Genomic DNA, 26,361 nt, shown 5'->3' on the forward strand with positions numbered 1-26,361 from the left:
CAACATTCTTATATGGTGGGTCACGCCACAGCCCAACATGAAATTCCTCAAGTTGATTTTCTTCAATGTTCCATTTCCTCAAAATGTGTTTTTCTTCAAAACAGTTGTTCTTCATTGTGACGATTTATCACAAAATCCTCAAGTTAGTCAAATCTACAAAAACACTTGATGAATTTCGTTTAACTAGATAGACTGTGATTTCAAGTCCTCAACAACATTCACTTATAGCTATTTCTTCAAGTTGATATTTCATATAAGTGAATGTGATCGGACCCTACTTTCCCTCTATGCTATTCTCATCCAGTCTATTCAATTCTTCATATGCGTTCTACTTGAAACTCTTTTCAAAATCCTCACTACGTCCTTGTCAGTTCATGATTTTGTAACAAAATCCTCAAATCTTCCAAAATGTTTCTTTAGTGCACAGTAACTGAACCCCACTTCACTCGTTCAGATAACCACGATCTCCACCGCTTTGCTCGGGAGCTACACGTGTCCTGCGGAGACATAGAGGCAGGGGCTATTTGGTCCGATTTCTTCGCGCCAACAGTAACTGCCTGGCTATAAATATGTCCTTATCCCCCTCGGCAAACACTTCTTAACTCCATCGCTCTCCTACTACAGCAAAAGCCCCGAACCCTAGCACCATCGCTGGAAGTCTCGTCGCCGGCGAAGAAGAGCTTCACTACCTCGACTTTTCCGTCGCCGAAACCACGCCGTAGTCGGACCATCTTCGTCCGCCGCCACCGTAGACGTCCTCTGCTGCCGGGTTAGGGCGCATTGGACACGCACCGAAGAGCTTCTCCCGACAACTCTTCTCCGTTCTTCGTGCACGCCATCTAGGGTAAATAAAAACCCTATTTTTACAGCAAGTTAGATCTACTATTTTACATCTGAGATGTGAAATCTGTTTTTCCTCAAGAATCCATATGCATCTGATTCCTCAAACACTGCCTATCACCACACTATTGATGAACTTCACTAAGCATCTAAGATTTTCACGAGATTCCTCAATTGTTCGAATTTTCGGATTTGTACAACTCTGGAACCCAAGAACAGTATGCTTAGGCAAATTCCTGATCCACTAGTTAAATTCCTCAATTGTCAAACTTTTTTATTTTCTTCAAATCTGAGAACGCATATGACCTCTCCAAATTCCTCGCAACTATACTCTGTTCACAGGTACACACATGTTAGCTGATGAATCTCTCGGTTCTCATCACATTAACTCATTTGCAGCGTTTCTTGAAGAAAATCTTGAAGTCTCATCAGAATCTTCAAGAGTTCAATCTCATCAGCAAAATCCTCAGCTGAAGAAAATGGAGGACGACAGGAAACAGAAGGGAGGCAAGAAACTTGAGCAGAATACAACTTTGGATATCCCTGACGACATTTACTTGGACTATTGCACACCTGATGAAAATGAAACAATGGCCAAGAGAAAGATTCGGCTTCAGAAGATAGAACGCCGATGGGCTAAGGAGTGGGAGGAATACAGATTTGTCACTCCCAAGTATGCGAAGAAATTCGCTCTGAAGCCTCCTGGCAAACGGGCTCCACTTGAGGATCATCCCTCAAGCCTGAAGACCCTTGATGACTATCTTGATGAAAAGGACAAGCACTTGGCTAAGCTTAAGAAGCTGGCAGATGCTGCGGTGAGGAAATTCAATGAATCATCTGCTGCAGCTTCAACTGCAGCTACTTCCTCTGCTGCTGAGACCTCTGGTTCAGCAATTCCTCAACAAAATTTTGTGCCGTCAAAACCAAAGGCTCCAAAGCCTCAAGAGAAACCAGCTCTGGCATCAGTTACAAAACCATCAACGCCAAAATTATCAGCACCACCACTGGTTTCAAAACCAGAACAGAAGCCAATCATGAAGCCACTGCCCGCTACCTCCAGCTCCTCACGCCCAGCTGCAACCAGCTCGAAGACAAAGTCTTCACCACCTCCTATGAAGACTAAGGTGTGTGCTGGAAGAGGAACAAAACCAAGCCCTAGCAAAATCATCACATTACCTTCTGCATCAGAGGGTAGTGACGAATATGATGATGAAACCTTGCAAGCTACGATCAGAAACAAGTAGGAGAGGGTAGCTCAAGCTTCTGGTAGCGCCATTCCTCTGACAATGGACCCCAAAGTCCTCCTAGACTACATAAACATCTGGTATGAGGACCCCAACACTCCGCTTGATTATTTGAAGCTTCCCCCTGGCATCAGCCACATGGTGGCCACATTCATCAACGAGGCCAAGTGGAAGGAGAAGCAAGCCAAACAGGCCAAGGTTGCTAAGCTCAAGAAGGAGAAATTCCTCAAGAAGAATCTCCTCAACCTGACGCCTAATGCACTGGTGTCAACATAGGCTGAGTTGAAGACTTTGATAGATAAGTACTCCAAGCTATCTGATCGTCAAAGTCTCAAAAGAAATTTCATCAAACTTGCCACTGAAGCTGTTGACAAATACAACAAGAAGGTTGCCCCTCCAGTACCAACTCCTCAGCCTCTGATTGAAGAGCCAGCCGATGAATCTCCTCAAGCTGATGAAACTCCTCAAGCTGAGGAAATACCACAAGAAAGCCTTGTGGATGTACCGGCAATTGAATAAATCACCACGGAAAATCCAGCTGATGAATCTGCTACAGCTGGTGAGACTGCCCCTGATCCAGCTGCTGCTTCAAAGCAAGCTGATGACTCTGTTCCAGCTGGTTCCTCAAAGCCAGCTGATGAATCTGCTAAGAAAACACCTTCACCAAAAGCTTCAAAGGTGAAGAAGATGACTCCGTCTGCATCAGACGTGAAGAAGACAAGGGCTGCTGAGAAGGAAGCCAAAAAGAGAAAGGCCTACTCAGCAGAAGAAAACACTGAGGCCAAGCGCCTCAAAGCGCTTGAAGAAAATGCTCCACTAGACCCTGTGCCCCTCAACGTCGCTCCATCTTATGAAATGGTCACCTTTGAAGACCAGGAGAAAGGGCCAGATGAGGAAATGAAGGATGCTTGAGGAACACACTGACAAAGAAATTCGCATTGACGATAGTCCTCAGCCCTCCATTCCTCAGGTAACAACTGCACAAGGATCAGCTGCACCAGCTGATGATTCTGGCTCGGTCACCAAGCAAGATGAGGAAGAGCAAAGTGAAAATCCTCAAGCTGATGAAATTCAGAGTCCTGAGAAAAATCCTCAAGTTGAGGATCAGGCTGACCCAACTCCTCCTCGTGAACAAGATCTTCACACTGAGGCTCACAATGAACCTATTCCTCCTCCTCAGCAGAACCCTCAACAGGATGCTCCAGTTGATGACATTCCTCAGCCTGAGGCACAGCCAGATCTTGTTCCTCAACCTGAAGCACAACACGAGCATGCTCCTCAGCCTGACGCCCAAGCTGATGAAATTCCTCACCCTGAGGACAATGTTGAGGAAAATGCACCAGACAAAGACAATGCTTTTGTCGTGCTCAATCGAGAGACTGCAATTGTTGTCTCCCCTCCAGTTCCACAGCAAAATCTTCAGCCAATGCAGCGTCAGCCATTCTCCAAGCGACCACAGTTTCAAAACGAGAACTTCTTTGAAGAACGCATGTACTTCATTGGAGAAAATCCCTATGACAAGCCTCAAATCAGGCATCTGAAGTTTTGGACGAGGACACAGCTGAATTACTATGCCTCCGTGTTGTGTGGAAGGAATAAGATATTCCAGCACAGGAATATTCCTCATGTTGAACTTGAAGCAATAACATGCATGGCTCCAGTCCTCAACGTCCTTCATGAAGCTGCACTGCTACCAATGTGCTCAGATATCTCTGATTGGAACAGCGAGCTCATTCTTCAATTTTATGCCACTCTTCACATCTCTGGCGATCCTGAAGATATTAACACCTGGGTGTTTGACTGGATGACGCAAAACACTCACTATAAGGCTCCTTCTACTGAGCTACTGCATGAATTGCCGGTATCAATTCCCTCACAGGAGGCCGTGAAGCTTTATGGTGAGCGTGAGCTGCCCAACGGGATGATGGAAGTCCTCATGAAGCCTTTGGTTATAGGGCAACCACCGAGAAAAACCTTCCTCGTCCACGAGCTCAAATATGCACCAAGGTGTGTTTACAGAATCATCTGCATTGTTCTTGCGCCGATCAAAGGCCATGATGATGAAGAAGATGTCGTAGGCATCATGAAGAATATCCTCTTGAACATCATCCATGGTATTCCTATCAACATACATGATTTCTTCTTGAGGACTTTGGCCCACAATGCCATGTGTCCATTTGATCACAAGATATATGCCCCATGGATCATGAGATTCATCAGGACAAGGACATGCATCGACTTCCACGCTCATTTCAACAACCATGTTGGTTATATGCCTCCTATCAGGGTCAACAAGAAGACTTTCGAGCCAGTTGAAGGAAAAGGCAAGTCAGTTATTGATGAAGGCCGAAGGCCCCTTGATGGCTAGTTCAGAGAGCCGGAAGCATATTCTTCATGGGATGATACTGAGACTCACCCTCCAAGCCATGTTGCTCCTCGCGTGATGAATACAAGAGAGCTTCTCCTCAGTCTTCACCAGAAGGTGGATCACAATCACAAGTGGGTCAAACGCCAGTTTGGCGCCATTGTGAAAACCCTCACTGAAACACAGAACTCTGTGAAGCTTAACCATCACTATCTGCATGAGGTTTTTGGTCGCACCTGGGCCACACTTTCTCATCTGAAGACTCAGACAGAACTTGAAGAATTAGAGTTTGAGAGAGACTTTGACTGGTCGTGGCCTCCCAAGAAGAAGTTCAGGCCAATTCCAGTTCTAGACCTTGAAAACAGTTCCTTTTCTTCATTCCGCACTACTGAATCTAATGAAGAACAGCACGACACTGCCACCGGTCCAAGGAAGCAGACTACTCCCAAGAAGCACCACGCATCTTCATCAACCGCCAAGGAGTGAAGTCTTCACAGGCGTTAGTCCTCAATTTGTCCCTTTTTGTCACTTGATGACAAAGGGGGAGAAACTTGAGATTTAGTCTTCAACCGGGATATTTTGGGGCTTATGAACTATATTTAAGTTACAAACTCTTGGCTTTTCTGAAGTTTTTATGTAATGAGTTGTAACTTAAGCCCGATGGTACTCTGACACTTTTGAACGTTTTTCTTCGCGTGCTTATTCCTCATAGTTTTTAATGCACGCATGCTGGAATTCATCAGATACCATTTCTCATCATGCATCTTCACTTTCTTCATACTATATGTTATATGTATGCATGATTTACAAGACTCGGGGGGAGATCTCCATGATATAAATCATCAATGTGCATTTGCTGTGAAAAGCAAAATCCTCAAGATATGCACATCTTCAGGGGGAGTCTCTCTGAATCTTGATTTCAAATTCCTCAAATGAGTATTTACACTTCATAATTTTATCCTTGTTGAATACTTAACCTAATTGTCATCAACAACCAAAAAGGGGGAGATTGTAAGTGCATCTAGTGCCCCTTAGTGATTTTGGTGGTTTCAAGACTTATAGGTTAAGTATCTAATGTGTTTATTAGTGTACACAGGATCTATACGTCACTGAGGAGTGTGAGATATTTGATGAATATCGACCCCTAAAAATGTATATCTTCGGTTGAAGAAATTGGTCTGAAGCTGAAGAATTGAATCGCGAAGAATCTGCGATGAAATTGATATTCCTCATGAAGATATTGAATTTGAGGAATTCGGTGTGTCCTGAAGCAAATCATTTTGAAGACTTTGAAGCATGAAGATTTACTCTTTATGTTTTGTTTTATTCACACTTGAGTAATAGGAACACCGTACTGTTAAAGGGGGTCAAAGTTACACTTTGGAATGAATTTCCTCATGATGCTCAACCAAAGCCTAATCCCACCAAAAGCCTCAAGTGAGGAATACGAATGACATGAGGACTCTCACAGTTGAGGGTTCCGACCGTTTCGATAGCCACGCCACATCATTGGTCTTATCCACACCAACGGTCATATTATTTAAGGGCATTAGTGTCAAATCATGTCGGGATGCTCCAAGGCTATAAATAGCCGCCCCCCACAACCATTAGCTGGTTGGCTGCTCCGTTAGAAACTGACACTTGTCATAAGAGCAACCCAATTCCTCAGAGTCTTTGAGAGTAATTCATCAGTGAGGAAATACCCTAAACACCAAACCACAAACCTAGAACCAAGTGAGTGAGCATCACTGAAGAAGTTGTTCCTGTGTGGGACTGAAGCATTTTACCTTTGAGGACTGTGCATCCTCCAGACGGTTAGGCGTCATGGTCTAGAGCAATGCAGCAGTCAATTGTGGATCGTCGGGTGACCAAGTTTGTGAGGGTTTGGAAGTCTGCCCTGAAGACTTACCACGAGTGTTGGGCGAGGTCTGTGTGTTCCTATCCCAAGGAGAATATGGTAGGGACTGTGTGTCCCGGGACTGTGTGTCTTTTGGATGCAATACCAAGCCGCTCCAAACCAGATGTACAACTACCACAACAGTTGGAACTGGGTCATCAACTATTGTCTTCGCTGTGAAATGGGTTCTAATTCCTCAACTCTTTCAATTCCTCAGATTATGTGTTGATGACTTTCAATGTCACTGTTTGACGAATTTGCTGAAGACTTTCTCTGAAATTCCTCAACCCCAAATTCTTCACGCTAGTTTAATCCTCATATGTTTTCTGCGTGCCTGCTCACTGTGCAATCTGCTTTCACATTCTTCACACTGAAAAACTGCTGTTGTGAAACTTTGCACTCCTGATCCTTTACTGTTTCCGTTGTAAGTTAGTCATCAGTGAGGGATTTCCTCAAAAGGAATTTCCTCAGTGATGAAATTCTAAAAGTCTCCTATTCACCCCCTCTAGTCGATATAACGCACTTTCACCACCCTAGAACACAACATAGGTTATCATGCTTATCTTCTTGTGTGTTCTTTATCTTTCCATAGTTGTTGTCATGCTTAGCTCTTAGTTTTCATGCTTATCTTTATAAGAGCTTTTATTTAGGTTGCTTTTGGAATTCTCTTGAGTTATCATGCTTATCTTGTTTAGAGAGTTGGCTTGTTGCACGGGGTTGTCTTGCATGAGTAGGTAACTGAGGTTGCTATTTAAGTATAGTAGTAACTTGCAATAGTTTTGAGGTATTGATTTGAGTAATGTTTGGAATTTTGGTGTCAAGAGCCTGAGCCTATTAGTGATAGGTGTCGTATTTTGGGCAATCCCTGTGTATTTTTAAAACTAAAAAAATAGTTGAGAACTCTAGCTACTAGATGGATCGCTAACCTCTCGAGGGGTTGGAATATATAGAGTACCCTCACGTTATCATGGGTCGAGGATGCGCAAGGATAACCAAACCCACAAACACTCCTCCTTGGGGTACTTGTCTCTTTTCGAATCTCCTGAGTAGATAGAGAGTTACCGATAATAAGTGCATGAGTTCTTCGGACTAATGCGAGTATTCGATTGTGGGCACTTCTACCATCCATATTTTGCTAGCCTCTTCGGTACCGTGCATTGCCCTTTATTATCTTGAGAGTTGGTGCATACTTCGCTAGTGCATCCAAACCCTTGGCATGATACACTTTGTCATCATAAGCCTCATTATATCCTTCCTCAAAACATCCACCATACCTACATATTAAGGCATTTCCATAGCCTTTCCGAGATACATTGCCATGCAACATGCACCATCTCAGGACTTGATATTCATGTCATACATGCTTTTTCTAGATCGAGGAGTCGCATGCTAGTTCGGCTTTGCCCTTATTATTGCTACATGACGCGCTAGTATCATTGCATATCTTCCTACACTCGTAGAGGCATACATTTGCATACATCATGATAGTTTTCATTTATCTTTATGTTGAGTACTTCTTATAAAGTGTGAAGATCTTCTTTTTATTTCTTGTAAAATATAGAGTGTTGCCCTTAAGTGAGGAAAAGATCCCAAAGAGGACAAATTAAAAGATCCAAAAAGAGGACACATGAAAAGATCCCAAAGAGGACAAATGAAAGATAAATAGAAAGAGCCAAAGAGGCCACAAAAAATAAAAATAAAAAGGAAAGAAAAAATAGAGAAGGGGCAACACTACTATTCCTTTCGAAAGATCCACACTCGTACTCCATTGTTATATTTGTACTCCATAGAGATTATCATTCATGCATAACTATGTGGGGACCCTTACACTATAGAACTTGGCTTGTATATTCCAATGATGAGCCTCCTCAAGTGAGCTCTAGGTCTTCATGAGCAAGCAAGTTGGATGCACCCCCACTAGTTCCATTGGAGAGCTTACCTTAGCTCATATGTGCATCCGTTGCATGGTAATCCCTACTCCTCACATCATATCTATTATTTGGGTTTCTCTCGCCTATGATTCTCCTCATTGATGTGAGCCTTTCACACCTTTTTTTGTCTTCCTTCCCCATCATTATTCTCATTGCCATCCTAAGTGCCAATATATCTTGCTCGCGCTCATCCATTGCATGAGTGCTCAAAGTCCAAAGGGAGAGGATCATTTTGACTTGTGCCTGACTAGTGGTCTGGGGATGAGTGAAAATAAGATTCCGAAGGAGACCAAGTGTGAAGTTTTAGTAGATTGAGTTCTCAATTAAACTATATAATATGTTTATGCTCTAAATCTATCTCCCACTTCTTGCACGCAAACACCATTTGGAGACATTCGAGTCAAGGACAGCGAGAGCTCTTGCACCTTTATGTTCTTACTTTGCTAATTTCAATACTAGATATAGACTCTTGTGTGTTATTGTCTTGACTTGAATTGCATATCTTACTTGCTTTACTTTGAAGTTCTTATATCTGTGTTAGCATATCACCACATAAATTATTTGTGTTATCATTTACCTACTCGAGGACGAGCAGGAATTAAGCTTGGGGATGTTTATACGTCCCAAATGGTATCCATAATTTCTATTTGTTATATGCTCTTTTGGGTGACATTGTTATGTGTTTTGCTACACTTCCATACCTTCTTGCACATATTTGGACTAACATACTAACTCAGTGCACCCAGTGCCAGTTTATGTGTGTTGATGTCTGTGAATTGCAGGTTTATACCCATATTTACAGTGCCCGGAAAATTCCACATAAAATATATAAAAAAATCAGCGTTCCACAAGACTCCAGACGCCCGAAGTAGAGCCAGAGGGGGGCCACCCCCACCCAGGCGGCCACCTGGCGCGGCCTAGGGGGAGGGCGAGTGGGACCTCCCCTGGTGGCCCCCATTGGCCCTATTTTTACCCTCGTGGAGGAAACCCTGATTACGGAACCCTTTTCACCAAAAGCAATTCCGATCTCCACCGCCATCGCCAACAATTTTCGGGGAACCAGAATTCTTGTGTCGGCACCCTGCCGGGACGGGGAAGTGCCCCCGGATTCATCTCCATCAGCGTTGCTTCCTCCCTCCATGAAGCGGGAGTAGTTCCTCCTCGGGGCTGAGGTCTTCTACAGTAGCTATGTGGTCAATTCTCTCTCCCATGATGTGATCTTCATTGCGATCATATGCTATGTTAATCTAGGGTGATCCCATGATGTTTCCCCTTCTTCTATGTTGGATTGATGTACTCACTTGATCTTATCTAGTATAATCTCCGAGACCATGGTGGCAGCGGTCTATTGGACATGGATTAGAAGAATATTTTCATGAGTGATTTACTCTTTTGTGAATTGATTAGAGATTGAGAGTCTCTTGATGCTTGTCTTTGACTATCCTTGATATATGTTGTGGTGATTCTGGTACTCTCTTTGGATGGCCGCGGTGACATTGGGATATCCATAGATGAGAACTATGAAGTCTGAGGTGTGCTTTTGTAGCCCTACATAATTCTCGTCCTCCCTTGATCACAAAGGAATGACCTCCGAGTACGTCTCCATTGCATGTTTTAGTGAAAATATCATGTGATTAGACTATTTTAATGATGTTGGGAGTTGCCACTAGTGAAAGTATGAAGCCTTTGCCTTGTTTCTGACCATTGTTACAACGTTTGTGATCACTTTTGTTACTTGCTACCTTTCTGTAATTTTTTATTACAGATTTATATTACCTTGCTTTGCCACACCTATCTCCCATATTTTACCATCTCTCCGCTGAATTAGTGCACCTATACAATTTACATTGTATTAGGTGTGTTGGGGACACAAGAGACTTCTTGTTTCTTAACTGCAGGGTTTCTTGAGAGAGACCATCATCAACCTCTACTTCCTTGAGTTTGATAAACCTTAGGTCATCCACTTGAGGGAAATTGATGCTGCCCTACAAAGCTCTACGCGTCGAGGCCCAACATAGTCTACAAGAATAGAAGTGTGCATAGACATCACTAGCGAGAGTTAATTTGGAATATTGAAGCTAAAATTGTAACTAAACATTGGATATAAATTATGAGATGGGTTCCAACAGAAATGTGAGGTCCTAAGGTCCAACTTTCATATATAAAACATGTTTATATGATTCACAGAATAAAAGATATAGCAAAATTAATATTTAAATCAAAACTAAATGTTAGTCCTTCCAAAAGTCAAATTTCATGTTTTATCATAAACTACATGTTCTAAAGAATTTGTGGACATCTTATTTATTCAAATCGAACATACGGTTTAGGAGAAATGAATTTGTAAACTTTGAATGTTTTTCTAAAAATCAATTACTAGATTCAGAGGATGCTTGCTTGAATTGGTCAAGTAGCATTATAACGGCGAAGAGATCAATGAAGGGAGTATGTTGGGCAAGGTCACGGGCTCGGCCTTGTCCCGTGGCGGCGTGGAGAGACCGCTGGAGCTGCCAAACTACGAGGAGCAATTCACGAAGATGTGGAGCAGGGAAAAGCTCCTTGAGGAATGGAATTAGAAAAGGTGTTAGAAGGGCTCGCGGGGTAGCTTTTTATAGAGTTCGGGAGGCCAAAATTCGAGGAGATGGTATTGCTTAATGGTGGTTGCTCCTTTGCTTGTACTGGCCACTATGGATGAATCCAAGGCGCACTGAGGAGCAGAAATGATTGAGGGAGGCTTGGGGAACCGGTTCGGGGGTTAGTGGGGTTGGAGAGAAAGAGGAAGGGAGGAAGAGGTAAAGGCATCCATGGTTGTTCTATGTGTTGAGTATATTGATTAGTTAGGAAATATGAAATAGACTAGTAATTGTCCTACATTGTCTTATACTCCAAGTTGATCATTGTACTCCTATATATATGCCCATGAGGCTCATCAAGTACAACAACTATTCCACCAATCCATCATATTGAGCAACAATCTCTCTCCCTTCTAACATGGTATCTCCCGCAAGTTCCTAGACCTAGCCACTGCCCTCCGCAGCGAGCCGCCCCTGGGTCGCTCGGCCTCCATGACCGTCGCCGGAGGCCGCGCCGCCCGTACCTAGGGTTCGTCCGGAGGTCATATTCACCAGCTTCCCTAGAGATCGGGTTTTTCTCGCTCCGGACATTTCTCTCTTCCGTGAGTCGTTTTCATAGGAATTTTCTTTTTGGTTTTCCATCTAAGATCGGGTTGCACCGTGTGCTGCCACCATCGGCACGTGCATGCCTTTACTCGGCCAACGACGTGACCCCTGACACTTTTGCAATCCGGCGGCCTCACGCGACGTGGCGGCCCGGCCCAGCTGTCATTCATGCATCTGCCTGCCCGCCGCTCCATGCCGGTTGACGTCGACTGCATCCAATCAAGATTTTGCATCACCTACCGTCTCCGCCTACATTTGTCGGTCGCCTCGGGCTCGCCGTGTGCCTGGCTCGGGCGGCCTTGTCGGCTCGAGCTTTTTCGGCTCGGTTCTTCGCCGCCCTTTGTCGGCTGCCTCAAGGTTTTGTGCTCAGGCGTTAGCTACCTCGGACAGGTTGTTCCCCGCCGGACGCTATCCCCTTAGTCTTCTTGACCATCCCACCATGACACCATCATCATCACCGAGTATCGGCATCATCATCACCGAGCAGCGTCATCATCATCACCGTCCACGCCCCCATCATCATCACCGGGCAGTGCCCCCGAACTTGCGTGCGATCGAATTGATCACCCGCCCGCCGCGATCTACTCCATCATTGCCATGTGACTAACCTGATAAGTCTATTCAATTCGCCTTCGTAGGTCCTATGAAGGTTGCCCCCGAGTACAGTGCTCCCTGATATGTTTCCAACGTATCTATAATATTTTTATTGTTCCAAGATGATATGTTATCATTCTAGCATATTTTGGGGGTATTTATTTACCATTTTATATTATTCTTTTAGCACTAACCTATTGTCCTAGTGCCCAGTGACAGTTGTTGTTTTGTGCATGTTTTTCACTTTGCAGGTTTTCCATACCAAATGAGGTCCAATTGTTGTGAAACTTTTTGGTTATTTTTTCTGGACCAAAAGAAGTCCAACGAGCATCTTAAGAAGGCTGGAGGCCTCACGAGGGGCCCACAAGCCAACAGTGTGTGGCCTGGGGGAGCCCTGATCGCTTGTGCCTCCCCCGTGTCCCTCCCGACTCCGTTCTTTGGCTTATAAGTTCTCATCTACCCTAAAAACATTAGAGGGAGTCCAAAAATAGTATTTACGCCACCACATGTCTCTGTTCCAACGGGAGGCCATCTAGAGCTCCGTCCCGGCACCCTGCTGGAGGGGGCTCGATCATGGAGGGCCTCTTCGTCAAACTTGCTGCCCTCACAATGATGTGTGAGTAGTTCACCACAGACCTACGGGCCCATGGACAATTCTCTCTCTCTTTGATCTTCAATACAATGATCCGCGCATCTTCGCTTTGATCTATATGATGTAATTTTGTGCGGTGGGTTTGTTGGTGTCCAATGAATTGTGGGTTTATGTTCAAATTATTCATGATAAATATTTGAGCCTCCTCTGAATACTTATATGATTATTATGTGCATGATTATGATAGCTTTGTAATTCTCTCCAATCTATTGAAATAGCTTGGCCAACTAGATCGATATTTCACCATGAGAGAGGTGCATCGTGGTAGGTTCAACGTGGAGAATTTCTATATCCCAGTGACAAAAGCGGACAAGATGCGTCTTTGTGTTGCTGCAACTAGGGATAAAACAATGGGGTTTATTCATATTGCTTTAGTTTACTTTGTCTACATCATCTCATTGTTCTCCATGCATTACTCTGTTTTACTCAATACTCTAGATGCATGCTGGATAGCGATTGATGAGTGGAATAACAGTAATAGGTGTAGGCGGGAGTCGGCCTATTTGTTTATGGACGTGATGCCAATATACACGTGATCATTGTCGTGAATATCGCATAACTATCAACTTTTGTGTCAATTGCCTAACAGTAATTTGGTTAGCCACTGTATGCTATTTTTCATTAGAGGTGCCATTAGGGAAAGCTATGGGCCCCGGTTCTATTCACAACATATTGATAAAACCTTCTTTACCTTGATGCAATTTACTTTTTTTTATTTTCTCTTGCTATCTACAATTATCTACACACCGCACTTGCTTGCAAATAACAAGAAAAGAGGATTGACAACCCTTTTGCCCATGTTGGGTGCAAGTTGTTTTTCTTTTGTGTGCAGCCGCTCAAGATGGTTGTGGTTGATATTCCTATAGGTTCGATAAACCTTGGTTTCATAACTAGGGGAAATACTTACCCACATTGTTCTGCGATAACCCGTTCCTCTTCACGGAAAACCAAATGCAGATCACAAGTATCAGGAAGGATTTCTGGCGTCGTTGCCGGGGAATATCATCACCAACTACCAAGTAACTCCACACAAAATTTTATTCACTTGTTCCTATTTTTATTTGAAGGTATATTTAGTTTGTCTCATAAGAAAAGTACAAAAATATTTATCTTTGTTTGCTTAGGTTGTCACTAGATTACATCTTCGCCCTCTAGCTAGTTTAATTATCTCACACCATGGATACTTCCACTCCAGACATGCCTCTTCCTCCTTACTTTGGAGAGAGTCCCCCAATCTTGGATTTTAAGAAGGTAGCTAAAGAGTCACTCAAGGAATCTTGGGATAGACTACTAACAATACAATCTAGAGATAATCCTAAGAGTCATATTAATTTGCATCTCAGAAGTTTTTATGTTGGTTTATCTCTTTCCCATAGACATGCGGATTCTATGTTCAAAAATGATTTCCTTGGAAACAATGCTTTTGACATTTATGATAAGATGACAATGTATTTGGGCGACCTAAAATTGAAAACGTTGAACCACTTATACTAGTGTGCCACCACCAAACTGAGATAATCAAAGAGGCTAGAACTAGTATGGAGTCTAATTTTAGTGGGGGTGTTCAACTCTATCTCTAGGATCCATGGGAATGTCATGCTATGCAATAGAAGGCTCGATACCATGGCACAAAATCTTGATGTTCTTTGTGATAGGGAAAACAAGAATATTACACCCCTTATGAGCAAAGATGACAACACTTAAAAATATGCAAAATGCCTATCTAGGGGCGTAAAACAATAGCGCTTGTTGGGGGAAAACTCAATAGTTATCTTTATTTTTTGATTTTTTATTAGTTTGTGATAACATGATTATTTTCTCTGTAATGATTTTGTTTTATGTTTTAATTAGTGTTTCTCCAAAGTAAAGCCTTTGAGATGATTTGCATGAAGAGTACAATTGATACGGTGCAAAAACAGAAATTTTTACGTCCAGTGTAGAATTTCTATGATTTTACTCGAACGTCTTCTTAAGATGAATATTTTAAACAATATTTCTATTCAAATTCCACAGGTCTTAATAACTTTTCAGAATTTTTTGGATTTACATAAGTATAAGTTCATTACAGATTAATACACAATGTTCGGTTTCAGTCACATTCTGTTTTTGCATGTGTAGTTTGCTTGTTTTGATGATGCTATAGATTGTATCGGGGGGTATAAGCCATGTTAGAGTTAAGTTAAAGTACCCTATGCCAAAATAAAATAAGGATCAACTTGTAATAGCATCTCGAAGTGTTCGATATGTTGCTTATACTAACAGATCTCGCAAAGTTTTGTTGAGTTTTATGTGATTGAAGTTTTCAAGTTTTGGGTATTGTCCCAACGGACAAAGGTTTGAGGAGCAGCAAAAGCCTAAGCTTGGGGATGCCCAAGGAACCCGAAGGTGATAATCTAGGAATACTCAAGCGTCTAAGCTTGGATATGCCCCAGAAGGCATCCCCTCTTTTCGTCTCAATCCATCGGTATGTTACATGGAGCTATACTTTTATTCATCACATGATATGAATTTTGCTTGGAGAGTCGTTTGTTCTTCACTTATATCTTTTTGAGCATGTTGGCGTGTAGATTTCAGATTAATACTATGCTCTAGTTATTCACTTATATTTGTTTGGTAGCTGGACAAATAGTGATGGTAATTTGCATGGGTCATAAGACTAGATAAAAAATAACGAGTATTCAAAAAGTGATTATAGAAACCATCATGTAACACATATAGAGAAATTTTGGGTTAACGATATTTATGTAGTGATATGAAAAAGGTGTGAGAAAATTAGTATTAATTCAGATAGGTTTCTATATTAAGAGATGTTAAACTTCTTGTTCATCAAAAAAATCATTAGGGCATGGTACTGATGTGTGAGCATTTTTATTCCTTGTTGAAATCCTTGTGTTGTTTTCAGTTGGAGTAGCGTGATGGTTAATTCCTACCAACCCCCTCCCTTGGGGCATGTGAGTAGTACTTTGATTTGTGATAAAAATAATCAAACTTTTCAATAAGTATATGAGTTCCTCATGACTAATGTGACACCATGGACATACACACTCTCACCTCCTCATATTTGCTAGCCTCTTCGGTACCGTGCATCCCAATTCTCAACTTGAGGATCGGTGAAACACTCACCGGTGCAACCAAACCCCATGACATGACACACTCTCTTGCACATAAACCTTTTTTATCCTCTCCAAAATAGCCACCATATCTATCTATCATGGCATTTCCATAGCCATTTCGAAATATATTGCCATGGAAATGCCATCGTCAATTCACATGACTAGTGATACGTCTCCGACGTATCTATAATTTTTGATTGTTCCATGCTATTATATTATCTTTTATGGATGTTTTATATGCATTAATATGCTATTTTATATTATTTTTGGGACTAACCTATTAATCTAGAGCCTAGTGCCAATTTCCGTTTTTCCATGTTTTTGAGCATTGTAGATAAGGAATATTAAACGGAGTCCAAACGGAATAAAATTTCCGGAATGATTTTTTGGACTGGAAGAAACCTGCCAGACTTGGAGTAGGGGGCAGGACACCTGCCGGGAGGTGACAAGCTAGCAGGACGCGCCCTAGGGGGTGACGCCCCTCGCTTGTGGGCCCCTTGCAGGTCTCCTAACCCTAACCCTCGTCCTATAAATTCCCAAATATTCCCCCCATTGCTAAAAATATATGACAAAATACTTTTTGCCGCCGAGAGCCTCTGTTCCCATGAGATCCAATCTGGGAGCCTTACCCGGTAATCTGCCGGAGAGGGAATTGATCACGGAGATCATCTACATCAATTCCATTGCCCCTCCAATGATGTGTGAGTAGTTCACCCCAGACCTATGTGTCCATAGCTAGTAGCTAGTGTTGGGGAACGTCGCATGGAAACAAAAAATTCCTACGCACACGAAGACCTATCATGGTGATGATCATCTATGAGAGGGAGATCGGATCCACATATCCTTGTAGATCGATAAGCGGAAGCGTTAATAAACGCAGTTGATGTAGTGGTATGTCTTCACGATCTGTCCCACGAACCGTCCCATGATCCATCCCATGAACCGTCTCACGATCCGTCCCGATCAAGTGCCGAACGGACGGCTCCTCCGCGTTCTGCACACGTACAGCTCGATGACGGTCTCCGCCTTCTTGATCCAGCAAGAGAGACGAGGATGTAAATGAGTTCCCCGGTAGCGTGGTGGCACTCCGATGGTGGTGGTGATCTATTCCTCCAGGGCTCCGCCCGAGCTCCGCAGAAAACTGAACTAGAGGAAGAACTATGATCTAGAGGAGAGGGCAGCACGTGGCAAAGTTGTGTCTCAAAAGCCCTAAACCTCTAGTATATAAAGGAGTGATGGGGTTATAGTCCTAGGGTAGGGTCATAGGCCTGCCCTGTAAGTCCTACCCAAGGACTACCCCTCATAAGAGACGAGGCCTTTAGTCAGTTCCGACTGAATTAAGGAGTCCCCATCATCCAGTCGGCAACAGGTCCTCGACCATCCAGTCGGAGACTAGCATTCGGAGAACATCCAACTAACCGACTGGATGCCGCTCGGAACATCGTAACCCCCCTGGAGGGAAACGGTCGTACGTTTCCCAGTGCATTTATTAGCATTTAGGATGTACATTACCTGTAACGTATGCATTCAATCGCCACTACTCCACCCCTGTACCAGAACCGTTGTGGAGGGCAGCGCACTCTATATAAGCCACCCTCCCCCGCTGGTGAAGGGGTTAGAAAACCATTGTATTCCATATTCCAATCGACAACAAGCTCCCAGAGCACTGAGACGTAGGGATATTACCTCCACCGTAGAGGGGCCTGAACTCATACAACCTCGTCGTAGCTGGGACTCTGCCCATCCTTTTCGTACCCTACACATCCACTGTCAGGCTTATACCCACGACAGTTGGCGCCCACCGTGGGGCAGGCGTCTAAGCGACTTCCGGCGAGTTTGTGACTACTTCCTTTCGTCATGTCGTCCGGTGGAGATTCGAGCATGGGTCACCAGATCTTCTTCGGTGCTCTCTCCTTCATTGTTGACGATTCGGCGTGGCTTCGGGATACGCCTCTCGACGTCGAGGCGCTTCTCCGTCGTGGGGCTACGCACTTCCGTGCCGGCGCCCGCGGCATTCTTCTTCTCCAGCAGTCGGCTCCGGTGTCGACCTACACCGCCGTCACACGCCGCAGCAAGCGGTCCCGCCGTCCGCGACTTCAGCGTTGGGTGCAACACGCCCGGGCGCGCCAGAACGCGTCTTCACAAGTGGCGGTTCTAGAGTCTGTTGTGGTTGCCCCGCTGTCCCAGCACTCGGGCTCGGTTCCGACTGAGTTTCCTTCCGAGTACGCGGGTCGCGGGCCTGCAGCAGAAGTACACATGGCCAACTCCCATGAAGATCCCCGTCAAGCTGGCCGGAACGAGCACGAGATCGGCGAAACGTCCGGCGCGTGTCGTCCGCCTCGTCGTTCTTCCAGTCGACACACTCGGCGGAGCAACGTGGAGTTGTTCCACACACCCCTCCTCAACTTGGCTACAGCTGCCAAGATAGCCGATTCCCTCCAGCCGACTGATTCAGAGGCTGGTAGGGGAATCGAGCAGATCCGAGCCCTGTTGCACACGGCGCAGCAACAGAATTCGGCAGTCTCCCATTCGCATAACAGGATCCATAATAGTTCCGTTCATGCGAATACGCATCGGTCGGTTCACAGCCCTGGTTCCCATCAGCGACACAGAGGAGGCAGCCGTTCCATAAATCACGAAGATCGCCGCCGTTCACGCACCCCTCCGCGGGGTGGGCCCTACGGGCCCCGACATCATGATGATCGGCGTTCAGTCGGTGATGCTTACGACCCAAGGCCTGACGCAAGAGGGTGTATCGCTCAGCGAAGGGTCAACAGGGGCCGAGCCCACCGCGATGGTTATGATATGGACCGTCCGAGTGGAAGCAGGACCATCGTGTCTGGTCCCGAGTGTTTCAGTCGAGCCATCCGTTCGGCTGACATCCCAGCAAACTTCAGATTGGCGATGGGAATCAGCAAGTTTACAGGAGAGTCCAAGCCAGAAACATGGCTGGACGACTACCGAGTGGCAGTCCAGATCGGAGGAGGGGACGACCATGTCGCCATGAAACACCTCCCGTTGATGCTTAACGGCTCGGCGCGAGCGTGGCTGAACCAGTTGGCCCCCTCCAGCATCTACAGTTGGGCAGATCTGGCCCGAGTGTTCATCAAGACCTTCGAAGGGACGTGCAAGCGCCCTGCAGGCCTCGTGGAGCTCCAGCATTGCGTCCAGAAGCAGAATGAGCCCCTGCGTGACTTCATTCAGCGTTGGACAACCCTCTATCACACGGTGAAGAACGTCACCGAGCATCAAGCAGTCTGCGCCTTCAAGGCACGCATGCGGTACAGAGATATGTACCTGAAGTTCAGCCGAACAGGCGACATCTCCATGAACAAGATGATGGAAATAGCGACGCGCTATGCTAATGGCGAAGAAGAAGACCGCATCCGAAGCGGCAAGCACAAAACAGTCGCTGATGGAGATGGGAGCAACACTCGGAAGCAGAAGCAGAAAGCTCCGACTGCTCCGCAAGCAGAAGCTGCAGCCGTAACCAATGCCAAGTTCAAGGGCAAAGGGAAGGCTCAGTTCACCCCCAAGAAGAAGCAGTTCAATAACCCCATCCTGGACCAGCCATGTCCGGTTCATACAAAGATGGATGAAGAGGGCAACCCCATATATGCGAAGCATACCACTCGACAGTGTCGCCTCCTGATCCAGGGGTTCGGCGAAGGGAAATCAAGTGGAAAGGACAACGAGCAGGATGAGGAGGATAAGGAGGATCCGTTCCCCCAAGTCCATGCAACTCTCATGATTTTTGCTGACGTTGAGAGCAAGAGTCGACTGAAGCTGGTGAACAGAGAGGTGAACATGGCCACCCCCACCAACCCCAAGTTCCTCAAATGGTCTCAGACTGCGATCACCTTCGACCAGTCGGACCATCCGGCACATGTACCCACCCCGGGGAGACAGGCTCTGGTCGTCGACCCGGTGGTGGAAGGAGTTCGACTGCGCAAAGTCCTCATGGATGGCGGCAGTGGCTTGAACATCATGTACGCCGACACACTCAAGGGGATGGGCATTCCCATGTCCAAACTCAGCGAGAGCAGCATGCGGTTCCATGGAGTCGTCCCTGGACGAAAGGCCAAGTCACTCAGCCAGATCGCGTTGGACGTCGTTTTCGGCTCCGACAAGAACTTCCGCAAGGAGAAGCTGACGTTCGAACTGGTGGACTTCCAGAGCGCTTACCATGCAATTTTGGGCCGCCCAGCGTATGTGCGTTTCATGGCCCGGTCGTGTTACGTATACTTGAAGCTAAAGATGCCAGGCCCGAAAGGCGTGATCACCATCACGGGCAATCGTCAGCGAGCCGAAGAGTGTCTGCAGCAGGGATCAAGAATCGCCGACCAGCAGATGGCCATCCTCGAGCTCGCCGAGTACAAGAAAACAGTCAACCCCGCCGACCTGATGTGCTCGAAGAAACCAGCTTCAGAGTCTGCATTCCAGTCGGCGGGAGAGACGAAGAAGGTAAACATCCACCCGACAGACGCCACTGCTGCCCCGACGAACATCTCCACCACCCTCGATCCTAAATAGGAAGCCGAGCTCACCCAATTCCTCCGTGAGAACTGGGACATCTTCGCATGGAAACCCTCTGACATGCCAGGTGTACCCAGGGAATTGGCTGAGCACCGACTGCACGTGGATTCCACCACTCGGCCTGTCCGAGAGCGCGTGCGCCGGTCCGCCGCGCACAAGAGGAAGGCAATCGGGGAAGAGGTGGCCAAGCTGCTGGCGGCCAACTTCATTCGTGAGGTTCACCACTCCGAGTGGCTCGCCAATGTTGTCATGGTGCCCAAGAAGGATAACTCGCTCCGAATGTGCATCGACTACAAGCATCTCAATAAGGTCTGCCCGAAAGACCATTTTCCGCTCCCCCGCATAGATCAAATTGTCGATTCGACTGCGGGTTGCGAGCGTCTGTCATTTCTTGATGCCTGTTTGGGCTATCATCAGATCCGTCTGTATGGTCCCGATGAGTTAAAAACAGCCTTCATCACCGCATTCGGGTGCTCTTGCTACATCACTATGCCATTCGGTTTGAAGAATGCAGGAGCTACCTTTATGCGCATGATCCAAAAATGTCTCCTCGACCAGATCGGTCGGAATGTGGAGGCGTATATGGATAATATCGTAGTCAAGTCACGCAAAGGTTCCGACCTGCTGACTGACTTGGCAGAAACATTCGCCAACCTTCGTAGGTATGATATCAAGCTCAACCCCGCCAAATGTTCATTCGGTGTTCCCAGCGGAAAGTTACTCGGTTTCTTCGTTTCCGAACGAGGGATCGATGTCAACCCCGAAAAGATCGGGACCATCGTCCGAATGGAGAGGCCGGTCAGAATACACGATGTTCAACGGCTCACAGGTTGCCTAGCGGCTTTGAGCAGGTTCATCGGTCGACTCGGCGAGAAAGCACTTCCTCTGTACCGACTCATGAAGAAATCAGATTCTTTCGAGTGGACAGACGAAGCCCAAGTCGCATTCGACGACCTCAAAGTCCTACTTTCCACCCAGCCGGTTCTTACTGCTCCGTTCAGTAAAGAGCCCCTTCTTCTGTATATCGCAGCTACAAATCAAGTCATCAGTACTATTCTTACAGTCGAACGAGAAGAAGAAGGCAAAGCATACAAAGTTCAGTGGCCAGTGTACTACGTCTCTGAAGTCGTGACTCCTTCCAAGCAGAGGTATCCCCAGTATCAAAAACTTATCTACGGGATCTACATGACTGCGAAGAAGGTGGCCCATTATTTCCAAGACCACTCGGTGTTTGTCGTTTCTGATGCTCCGTTGTCGGAAATTCTCCACAATCGAGACGCGTCAGGCCGAGTGGCGAAGTGGGCAATGGAGATGTTGTACTGCGATATCAAGTTCGAGGCCAAGAAAGCTATTAAGTCTCAAGCTCTGGCTGACTTCATAGCATAATGGGTAGAACAACAGCAACCGACCCACATCTACTCGGCCCATTGGACAATGTTCTTCGATGGGTCCAAGATGTTGAATGGCTCCGGCGCTGGCGTTGTGATCATATCGCCAAAGGGCGACAAACTCAAGTACGTGCTACAGACACACTTCGATTCCTCCAACAACGAGGCAGAGTATGAAGCTCTCCTCTATGGGTTGCGTATGGCCATCTCACTGGGCGTCCGTCGCCTGATGGTCTACGGCGATTCGGATTTGGTGGTCAATCAAGTGATGAAAGAGTGGGACGTCAGGAACCCCACCATGACCACATACTGCAATGCAGTGAGGAAGCTTGAGAAGAAGTTTGAAGGTCTAGAACTTCACCATGTTCTGAGACTGAAGAACCAAGCAGCTGATGAGTTGGCAAAACTCGGATCCACTCGGAGACCAGTCCCGAGTGACGTCTGCCTCGAGCACCTCCACCTTCCCTCAGTCAAAGAAGATCCTTTTACAGAGGAACCAGCACAACCAAAGAGTTCAACAGATCCGACTGAAGTCGATGTATCTGTTGTGGTTGATATGGTCATGGAGATTCTTGCTTTCATCCCCGATTGGACTGTGCCGATCATTGCATATATCTTGAGGCAGGAACTACCAGAAGACGAAGTCCAGGCCAGGCAGATAGTCCGCAGGTCGAAGTCATTCACTGTCATTGATGGCCAATTGTACAAGGAAAGCGTTTCAGGCGTTCTTCAACGATGCATCTCCCCAGAGGAGGGGCAGCTGATCCTGGAGGATATTCACTCGGGGACATGCGGTCATCACGCCTCTTCGAGAGCAATCGTCGCCAAGGCATTCAGGGCTAGTTTCTTCTGGCTGCAGGCTAACGAGATGGCTAAACATATGGTTGACCGATGTGAAGGCTGCCAGTCTACTCCAACAAGTCCCACAAGCCGACATCTGCGTTGAAGACAATCCCTCTTGTGTGGCCGTTTGCAGTATGGGGATTAGATACGGTCGGTCCACTTAGGACAGGCCAAGGTGGATACACACATCTGTTGGTGGCAGTCGACAAGTTCACAAAATGGATTGAAGCCAAGCCCATCAAGAAGCTCGATGCCCTAACAGCCATCAAGTTTGTCAGGGACGTCATCTCCAGATTCGGTGTGCCTCACAGCATAATCACGGACAACGGAACAAACTTCGACTCGCACAGATTCAAAGGTTTCTGCGCAAGCCAAGGTATCCGAGTAGATTTTGCTTCTGTAGCACATCCTCAATCCAATGGACAAGCAGAGCGGGCGAATGGACTTATTCTGCAAGGTTTGAAGCCCCGACTCCTGCGAGAGGTGGGACATGCCGCTGGCGCATGGGTAACCGAGTTACCTTCAGTGCTTTAAGTTCTCCGCACAACCCCGAACAGATCTACAGGACGATCACCGTTCTTCCTCGTTTATGGAGCAGAAGCAGTCCTTCCGAGTGGCTTGCTTCACAACGCTCCACGAGTCGAACTCTTCTCCGAAGCTGAAGCAGAACAAGCAAGGCTAGACGGAGTGGACCTTCTAGAAGAGGAGCGCGAGATGGCACTGACTCGTTCAACCATTTATGAACAAGATCTGCGGCGTTTTCGCGCGCGACACGTCAGGAGTCGTACGTTCCAAGCAGGCGACCTGGTGCTCCGAGTAGATCAGCAAAGACCTCACAAGTTGGCTCCTGCCTGGGAAGGACCCTTCATCATCTCAAAGGTGCTGAACAACGGAGCATACAGACTCTACAACATCGACAGGGAGATAGACGAGCCACGAGCATGGAACGGAGATCTCCTGAAGTGTTTCTACACGTGACCGTCGACTGAAGCAATGTAAAGAACAAGTATTGGTGAAATAATATAAAGCAGATTGAGTTTTTTGCAGGTTCAAAGTTCTTCCGCGGTCACAGACTCCGGTCTCAAAAAAAAAACTTAGCTGCGATCCAGAATCGTCTAAGTATTAACTTTCTCCGAGTGTGCACTAAACGTCACACTCGGGGACTTAGCTGCGGTCCAGAATCGCCTAAGTATTAACTTTCTCCGAGTGTGCACTTAACGTCACACTCGGGGACTTAGCTGCGATCCAGAATCGCCTAAGTATCAACTTTCTCCGAGTGTGCACTTAACGTCACACTCGGGGACTTAGCTGCGATCCAGAATCGCCTAAGTATTAACTTTCTCCGAGTGTGCACTTAACGCCACACTCGGGGACTTAGCTGCGATCCAGAATCGCCTAAGTATTAACTTTCTCCGAGTGTGCACTTAACGTCACACTCGAGGACTTAGCTGCGATCCAGAATCGCCTAAGTATTAACTTTCTCCGAGTGTGCACTTAACGTCACACTCGGGGACTTAGCTGCGATCCAGAATCGCCTAAGTATCAACTTTCTCCGAGTGTGCACTTAACGTCACACTCAGGGACTTAGCTGTGATCCAGAATCGCCTAAGTATTAACTTTCTCCGAGTGTGCACTTAACGTCACACTCGGGGACTTAGCTGCGATCCAGAATCGCCTAAGTATTAACTTTCTCCGAGTGTGCACTTAACGTCACACTCGAGGACTTAGCTGCGATCCAGAATCGCCTAAGTATTAACTTTCTTCGAGTGTGCACTTAACGTCACACTCGGGGACTTAGCTGCGATCCAGAATCGCCTAAGTATTAACCTTCTCCGAGTGTGCACTTAACGTCACACTCGGGGACTTAGCTGCGATCCAGAATCGCCTAAGTATTAACTTTCTCCGTGTGTGCACTTAACGTCACACTTGGGGACTTAGCTGCGATCCAGAATCGCCTAAGTATTAACTTTCTCCGAGTGTGCACTTAACGTCACACTCGGAGACTTAGCTGCGATCCAGAATCGCCTAAGTATTAACTTTCTCCGAGTGTGCACTTAACGTCACACTCGGGGACTTAGCTGCGATCCAGAATCGTCTAAGTATTAACTTTCTCCGAGTGTGCACTTAACGTCACACTCGGGGACTTAGCTGCGATCCAGAATCGCCTAAGTTTTAACTTTCTTCGAGTGTGCACTTAACGCCACACTCGGGGACTTAGCTGCGATCCAGAATCGCCTAAAACACCCACATACCTTCGATTGTATCCTACAGGTACACTCGGGAACTCAACAGACCCTCATTGAGGCTCATGTGGATGTCAAAACAACTAACAACTACATGAGTTGCAGACCCTCATTGAGGCTCATGTGGATGTCAAAACAACTGACAACTACATGAGTTCCAGACCCTCATTGAGGCTCATGCGGATGTCAAAACAATTGACAACTACATGAGTTGCAGACCCTCATTGAGGCTCATGCGGATGTCAAAACAACTGACATGTTCCGAATGTTTGCCTTTGGCTTCACCAAGAAACGCCAAACAAAACTCGAGTCAAAATTGCAATAGAAGAGCAAAGGATTCGATTTAAAATTCAAACAAAGATACTGGCTCGGTGTGGATCAAGCTTACCCACACCGAAACAAGAATGTGACGGCTAACAGCAGTGGCCAAAGTTTCTTACAAAGCAACACTCGGCATACCGAGGATAAGTTTTCTTACGCGTCGTCTGGATCGGCGCCAGGACCGGACGGCTCCACGAAGGTGTCCAGGTCGATTCCGTCGGCGATGTGAGTGGCACTTTCAAGGAAGGTTTCCATGAAGTCTTCGAATTGAAGTTTCTTCGTGTTGGCGACCTTCAACGTTTTCAGCTTCTCCTCGCGCACCTCCTTGCAATGAACTCGGACCAAGGACAGAGTAACATCTGCACCACAACGAGCCGCAGATTTCTTCCATGACTGCACTCGGTCGGGGACCTCCTCCAGTTGACTCAGCAAGTTTTCCAACTCCTGTCGTGACTCATCCTCAGGCCAAAGCTCCTTGTCGATCCGGCCGACGACTTCTCTTAGTCGACCGATGAAAGGGACAACTTTGCCCACGCGGGTGTGCGCTCGGAGCAGATCTCGATTGGCGTCCTCGCCGAGTGGAACGTTCTCGCGAATCGACCGCTCCACATCAGCTGCTTCAGCTTCGGCGTCAATGCAAAAATCTGCGACAACAGTACAAGCAAACAATAAGCGCCGAGTGTGACGCACATACCACAAGAACTCATAAAAAGCAGGACTTACCATCCAGACGCGTCATCATCTGCCGAGCCCAGTCACTGACGTATTTCTCCTGCGCTCTGCACCGTTTGTTCAACACGTCCATTTGTCCCATCAGAGCAGTCCTTTGTTTCCCCATCTTCTCAATTTCCTCAGTCAGCACTTTGTTCGCTTCACGAGCCTGCTCCAACGACTTCTCTCGCTCCGCCAGAACCACCTTCATACCATCCGTTGCAAGCAGTGCCGCATCCCGCTCAGCAGCAAACTGAATCTTCTCCGTCCTCAGAGTCTCATATGTTGTCCCCATTTCACAAGTTTTTTGCCAGCCAGCACCAAGAGACAATCAGATAATTCAACAATAAAAGTCTAAGTTCTTCAGACCCCTGCCGACGCAAGCAGTCGACAGCGGTCTTGGGGACTACACCGAGTGGGTTCACTGAGAGTGACCCCACTGGCATGCAACTCAAGCAGGCCCGCCCTATTGAGATACATGTTACCACCCACGCGTACGAGGCT

This window comes from Hordeum vulgare, chromosome 3H (assembly GCF_904849725.1).
Source record: "Hordeum vulgare subsp. vulgare chromosome 3H, MorexV3_pseudomolecules_assembly, whole genome shotgun sequence".
Classification (NCBI taxonomy): Eukaryota; Viridiplantae; Streptophyta; class Magnoliopsida; order Poales; family Poaceae; genus Hordeum; species Hordeum vulgare.